At 41.7% G+C, this 7,455-nt stretch overlaps 1 protein-coding gene and 1 pseudogene across 3 annotated transcripts in view; both read right to left on the bottom strand.

The window, feature by feature from the left end:
* DLG2 (discs, large homolog 2 (Drosophila)) overlaps window positions 1–7,455 on the bottom strand; it is a 2,340,373-nt gene that overhangs the window by 367,829 nt on the left and 1,965,089 nt on the right. The window lies entirely within an intron of this gene.
* LOC104998178 overlaps window positions 3,049–7,455 on the bottom strand; it is a 9,370-nt pseudogene continuing 4,963 nt past the window's right edge.

Here is a 7,455-nt window from a genome sequence, read left to right as displayed (position 1 = left end):
CCCCCCCCCCCGCGGAGATGAATAGGAGATAAATAAATGTGCATAAAATGATAAATCACTAAGAAAGTATGTGTAATTGTACAACATGTTTTTTCAGGATAATGTATGTAAAAGTGTCTGTTGTATGTATGAAAAGTAACGTTCTTGGTTTCGTTTTTGCTGGCCTGTGGGTGTCTGGCCATGTAAGTTTCCTTTCTGTGGTATTAATCCACTTTAGGATTAGTAGACGGGTGGGGTTCTCAAAACAAAAAGCTTATATTTGACTCACCACCATCTAGAAATTCCTGCCTCATCTTGATCGTTATTAATTGCTGTGTGGGAAAAATAGACCAGTTCACTTTTATATTTCTTTAAAGAAAGTAAATTGTTCTGCAATTATTTATATGTGTATATATCCATATTCATAGAATGTATGTATATTCACATATATATCCAGTGTATCAAAATATAGCTTGTTGTTCAGTTGCTAAGTCATGTCCACCTCTTCAGGACCCCATGGACCACAGCATGTCAGGCTTCCCTGTCCTCTACTATCTACTGGAGTTTGCTCAGACTCATGTCCATTGAGTCAGTGATGCCACTGAACCATCTCATTCTCTGTCACCCCCTTTTCCTCCTGCCTCGATGTTTCCCAGTATTAGGGTCTTTTCCAATGAGTCAGCTCTTCGCATTAGGTGGCCAAAATATTGGAGCTTCAGTATCAGTCCTTTCAATGAATTTTCAGGGTTGGTTTCCTTTACAATTGATTGGTTTGATCTCCTTGCTGTCCAGGGGACTCTCAGGAGTCTTCTCCAGCACCACAATTCAAAAGCATCAATTCTTCAGTGCTCAGCCTTATTTATGGTCCAACTCTCACATCTGTACATGACTACTAGGAAAACCGTAACTTTGACTAAACGGACCTTTGTCAGCAAAGTGATGTCTCTGCTTTTTAATACACTGTCTAGGTTTGTCGTAATTTTTTTCTTCCAAGGAGTAAACATCTTTTAATTTCATGACTGTAGTCACTCTCTGCAGTGATTTTGGAGCCGAAGAAAATATAGTCTGTCACTGTTTCTACTTTCCCCCCATCTATTTGCCATGATCACTGCAGATGGTGATTGCAGCCATGAAATTAAAAGACGCTTACTCCTTGGAAGGAAAGTTATGCCCAACTTAGACAGCATATTAAAAAGCAGAGACGTTACTTTGTCAACAAAGGTCCATCTAGTCAAGGCTATGGTTTTTCCAGTAGTCATGTACAGATGTGAGAGTTGGACTATAAAGAAAGCTGAGCTCAGAAGAATTGATGGTTTTGAACTGTGGTATTGAAGACTCTTGAGAGTCCCTTGGACTGCAAGGAGATCCAACCAGTCCATCCTAAAGGAGATCAGTCCTTGGTGTTCTTTGGAAGGACTGATGTTGAAGCTGAAACTCCAATACTTTGGCCACCTCCTGTGAAGAGCTGACTCATTTGAAAAGACCCTGATGCTGGGAAAGATGGGCAGGAGTAGTAGGGGACAACAGAGGATGAGATGGTTGGATGGCATCACTGACTCAATGGATATGGGTTTGGGTAGACTCGGGCAGTTGGTGATGGACAGGGAGGCCTGGGGTGCTGTGGTTCATGGGGTCACAAAGAGTTGGACGCGACTGAACTGAACTGATTTGCCATGAAGTGATAGAGCCAGATGCCATGATCTTAGTTTTTTGAATGTTGAGTTTTAAATCAGCTTTTTGACTCTCTTCTTTCGCTTTCATCAAGGGCTCTTTAGTTCCTCTTCATTTTCTGCCATTAGAGTGGTGTCATCTGTATATCTGAGGTTGGTGATATTTCTCCTGGCAATCTTGATTCCAGCCTGAGCTTCATCCAGCCTGGCATTTCACATGATGTGCTCTAGCTATAAGCAAAGTAAGGAGGGTGACAATACACAGCCTTGTCGTACTCTGTCCCCAATTTTGAACCAGTCCATTGTTCCATGTCTGGTTCTAACTGTTGCTTCTTGGCCTGCATACAGATTTTTCAGGAGACAAATAAGGTGGTTTGGTATTCTCTTCTCTTTAAGAATTTTCCAATTTGTTGTGATCCACACAGTCGAAGGCTTTAGTGTAGTCAGTGATGCAAAAGTAGATGTTTTTTGGAATTCCCTTCTTTTTCTATGATCCAGCAGATGTTGGCAATTTGATCTCTGGTTCCTCTGCCTTTTCTAAATCCAGCTTGTACATCTGGAAGTTCTCGATCATGGATGGGATTAGGATAATTCACTATTTTAGATTAGTGTTTTTATGTCCCGATAGGTGGCATAATCCAGGGATGAGTATGTTTTCAAGAATACTTAGTGGATGTGGCTCTAGCTTCCTCACTAATTAGCTTTGGAAGTTTGTGCTTTAGTTCCTTGACTCATAAAACAAACAAACAAATATTACGCAAGGGAACTCATGAAGTCCCATTCAGAGTTATGACTCTGTGACTCAATCATGTGATTAAAAAAAATATATATATATATCTATATATATATATATATATAGAGTAAGATTTTTGATTCTGCAGAGAGCTATGTACCTATTCTGCCTCCCTCCATTGTAAAAGTCATTCATTTATTTACTCATTCACACATTCATTCTCGAAACACTTATTTGGGACTTACTATGTTTTAGGTCCTATGCCACAGTCCATAGATACCAAGATTATTTAGATACAACCTCTTCTCTTGAGGCGCTCAGGGTCTATAAGACGATCTCTTGCTTTATCAGGTTTCATCTCAAGGGCCTAAGTGTAGAAAGTTAAAATTCCCATGCAAAGAGCTCAACATGTATCCATACTATTAAGTGCTGATGATAACGGAGAAGGCAATGGCAACTCACTCCAGTACTCTTGCCTGGAAAATCCCATGGACGGAGGAGCCTGGTAGGCTGCAGTCCATGGGGTCACAAAGAGTCGGACACGACTGAGTGACTTCACTTTCACTTTTCACCATCATGCATTGGAGGAGGAAATGGCAACCCACTCCAGTGTTCTTGCCTGGAGAATCCCAGGGACGGGGGAGCCTGGTGGGCTGTCATCTCTGGGGTCAGACAGAGTCGGACGCAACTGAAGTGACGCAGCAGCAGCAGCAGCAGCAGCAGCTGATGATAATTGGTATTTCATTTTGAAGACCTGTTTTTCTTCCTTTGTTTCCTTCCTCCCTCCCTCTCTTCCTTCACTGCTTCCCATATCAGTGGGAGCAGTGTAACATAGGGGAAAAAGTATGGGCTTTGCCAGCAGATTTAGGCTTGGAATTTTGGAACTGTCCCTTACCTACTGTGTGATCCTGGGCAGGTGACCTGCTCTGAGACTCCATTTTTCACATCTACAGAGTGATAGGGATATTTTCTTCAAAAGAGTTGCAGAATCATATTGGTTGAATGAGATGATGCATACAAAAACCTACTGAGTGGATGATGGCTGTTACTTTTAAATTGGGAAGCCACTAAACATCCTTGTTAAGAGTAAACCAACAGAGGTGACTTTTCTAATGTGAACCCTCCAAGACACTTTACATACTATCACCTATGGCCTTAACCTCTGCCCAAGAGTTGTAGGACCAAGCTCTCTGTGAGGGTTCTGTGGGTACTAGAGAAATATGAATCCATATTCGTTTGAGCTGTACAAAACTGCCAATATTTGACCTGACCTAGAAAAATGGTAATTTTGTATGCATGCACCCTAAGTTGCTTCCGTCGTGTCTGACTCTTTGAGACCCTGTGAACTGTAGCTCGCCAGACTCCACTGTCCATGGGATTCTCCAGGCAAGAATACTGGAGTGGGTTTCCATGCCGTCCTCCAGGGGTTCTTCCCCACCCAGGGATTGAACCCATATCTCTTTATGTATCCTGCATTGGCAGGTGGGTTCTTTACCACTAGCGCCATCTGGGAAGTCCAATGGTTCAACCTCATACCACTACTGATACCACTAAAAGCACATTTCAATTTTGTACTTTTTAATGTGAATGGCATGTAAAATTTAACTCTTGGGCTCTTTTGGGTTAGACTGTGCCTGTGTGCTCAGTCATGTCTGACTCCTTTTGACCCTGTGGACTGTAGCCCTCCAGGCTCTTCTGTCCACGGGATTTTCCAGGCAAGAATACTGGAGTGGGTTGCCATTTCTTTCTCCAGGGGTTCTTCCTGACCCAGGGATTGAACTCACATCTCCTGCATCTCCTGCATTGCAGGCAGATTCTTTACCACTTGAACCATTAGGGAAGTCCTATTATTTCCTGATTAAACACATCCAAGCAGTAAAATTCATGTTATTTTTTTTTAATAGTAAAGAAGAAACAGTAAAATAAATCTCCTTGGTTCTTTTTTTTTTTTCCAGAATAGTTTTAAAATGTTCAAATTTGAGTTCAATTTTGTGGAAATTTCAGCCTCAGGCAGTGGGGGAAGGTACATTAAAATCCATATTTCTTGTTGGATATTAAGCAAAAGAGCAAATCTTTGACTCTTTTAAGCGAGTGACATTAAGATTGTCAACTAATGAGTTGAAACTTGTTCTGACTGTGATACATTACTGAGCAAAGATTAGAGGAAATTAGTATCACAGAGAAAGAGATCCCCCTCCTTTTTTTTTTGCTATATATGTGGGAGAGATGGAGGATAGGGAGTGTGTAGGAGATGTGTGAGAGGGGATGTGGGAGAAGAAGTGTTTAAAATGTCCAAAGGAAACTGAAATGCAGATAGGGAAATGTACACTGGGGTGCAGGTTTCCAAAACTAGCTGCTCAGACGAGTGTTTCCAGTGTCGTCATCAGCACCAGTGGCTTTTGAACTTCTCGCTTGCTGTCTGCTGGGAATTCTCTATCTACTCAGGAGCCACAGGGTGATCCTGCCACCCTGGCCTTGGGAAGCTCAATTCAAATCCTCCTTCTTCTATGAAATCCAATCAGTCCATATTAAAGGAGATCAGTCCTGGGTGTTCACTGGAAGGACTGATGCTGAAGCTGAAACTCCAATACTTTGGCCACCTCCTGTGAAGAGCTGACTCATTTGAAAAGACCCTGATGCTGGGAAAGATGGGCAGGAGTAGTAGGGGACAACAGAGGATGAGATGGTTGGATGGCATCACTGACTCAATGGACATGGGTTTGGGTAAACTCTGGGAGTTGGTGATGGACAGGGAGGCCTGGAGTGCTGCAGTTCATCGGGTCGCAAAGAGTTGGACAAGACTGAGTGACTGAAGTAAAGGGAATTTATACCCTCTCTCCTCAACATTAAAGAAAAGGAAAATACTTTTATTTCTTCTAACTCCCTTCTCCCAAGTGTTCGATAAATGGTTTATATTTGTATTTAAGAGCAGTGGTGTGGGCTAGGAAATATTTTTATACATCCGACATGGCCTTAAGACCATCTAGTCTACATTTATTGAATACCTATAACCTGCCAGAGGATGCACCATGTACTGGAATCAATAAAGATAAGATTTGGGTTTGCTGTCAGAGAGATCACAGCCTCATGTAGTCAACTTTGAAGTGTAAAAATGGACTCAGGCGATGAAGGACTCTGCTGCATTTCTGAAATTCTTTTTTCATGGGGAATATTGCAAATCCTATAATTTTACCATTTGAGAGTCAATGCTCTAGCTTTAAGCTTGTTATACTATTAAAATAGTATATTTTAATATTCACTGTAGTTGGGATGACACTTTGCCTTTTCATGGTATTCAACTTCAAGGTGAACTGGGGCATCTGATTTCTTTCCAGAAGGGTAGATTTTCACTGAGGGCACACAGAAAGAGCATGGGAACACTAGAATCCCAGGTACACACAGGGTGTGAAGGGGAGAGCTCATGGACTAAAAGTGTGGGAGATGGCCCAGAGGTCAGCTTTCAGCTGGCAGGGGCCATGTCCCTGGGTTAAGACGGGATGATCATCAGAAGGCCGGTGTTCGAGGCTGGCTCAGAGAGCCGTGAGCACTAGGATTGCCGGGGCTGCTGCCCTGGAAGGCAGGACCTCCTCTGTGTCAGGCACCAGGCTGGGTGCCTACACCCTGGCACACTTAAGCCCCCTAACAGTTCTTTGACGTACACGCCTGCCCTATTTTGCAGAGGACATTTAGTTCAAGGAGGCCAAGTAATTGTCCAAAGTTCTCAGAGCTGTTAGCAAGTAAAGCAAAGTTCAGAGATCTGTCTCCAAAGCCAACATTTTTCCTTCCTTTTTTTTTTTTTTTTTTGCTTTTCAAGAAATAAAGGAACCTAGTCAACTTTAAAGGCCAAATGCTCTTCTAGGGGAAACTGTTTTGAATGAATGGCCACTTGAGGACCAGCTTATGACAAGCCAGATGAAGACAACTTGAATGTGAGAACAAATTTTATTTCTGACATTTTCAAGGGTAGAAACAAATGCACTTGATAGGGTCGTTTGAGATTTAATAAAAAAAATATCTCCCCCTCTGCAGGTACACGCTCTCTCAAGCCCTGTAGATGGTTAGCTGTCCCCTGCCCACTAACTACAATGGAGTGAGATGACACCCTGTTGCTCTGCCCACTTACTTAGCACAGTGCAGAGCTGCTGCAAATGCTTCTTAACACGGGAAAATGGAGACTCAGTGAGGCTGAGTAATTCGTCGAAGATTAGTTAGGCATTATGTGGTAGAAACTGGATTTGAAAACTAACCTGCCAGATTCACAAACTCTTGCTTTTAGCTAGTGGCTCTCTGGGTTCTGATACATTTCCTGGGGCAACACAAATAAGTCTACATTCATTTCTACAGAAAGGCCTTGCAAATGCTTTAACAGCCCAACAACAGCAAAGGGCAAGCATTTATTAAATCCTTCCTTGTGCCAAATGTGGCACCAAATGTACATGCATTATTTTGACTCTTTCTCCTAACAGCCCTATAAATAGACACGGTCATCGTTTTGTGGCTGAGGAAACTGAGGCAGAGAAGTAAATTGCCCAAGTTCACAATTATAAGTCTAGAGTCAGGATCCAAATCCATTTTTTCCCCCTTTGTGCATGTACTTTATTTTTACCTTACAGAAGTAGTTATAACTTTTAAAAATAGTACATAAATAAACATAGGTATAAGTCAGCCAGAGTAATATAATTAGTATGTATTTAAAGGAATTAGAACTTTTTTTTTCCAGCTTAAAATAAGAATTTCTATAACACAATAAACACCTACATCACAGGTTCTTTTGAACCAAATGGCAACTACATCTGTATATATATAAGACAAGTACTGATACGTTGGAGGTACCAAAAACACCTTGTTTGGCACAATCACTTCAGATTGTAAAAAATAAGTGTCATCTGACATCTGGATGCTAAATAAAAGAGCTGGAGGGCTAAATGGGGAGTCACTCTACCCACTTTCCTCTTTCCAATTCTTGGGGTTTCAAGTTTATTTATAGGTTTAACATATATAGTCCCATACCTACTCTCTCTTCTTCAATAACTTCAGGATGGTAGCTTTAAGAAACTTTAAAGCCTGAACTCT

Source organism: Bison bison, unplaced genomic scaffold (assembly GCF_000754665.1).
Source record: "Bison bison bison isolate TAMUID 2011002044 unplaced genomic scaffold, Bison_UMD1.0 scf7180017864324, whole genome shotgun sequence".
In the NCBI taxonomy this organism is placed as follows: domain Eukaryota; kingdom Metazoa; phylum Chordata; class Mammalia; order Artiodactyla; family Bovidae; genus Bison; species Bison bison.
Note: the sequence above shows the minus strand (reverse complement) of the source record. Positions and strands in the feature narration are given on the sequence as shown.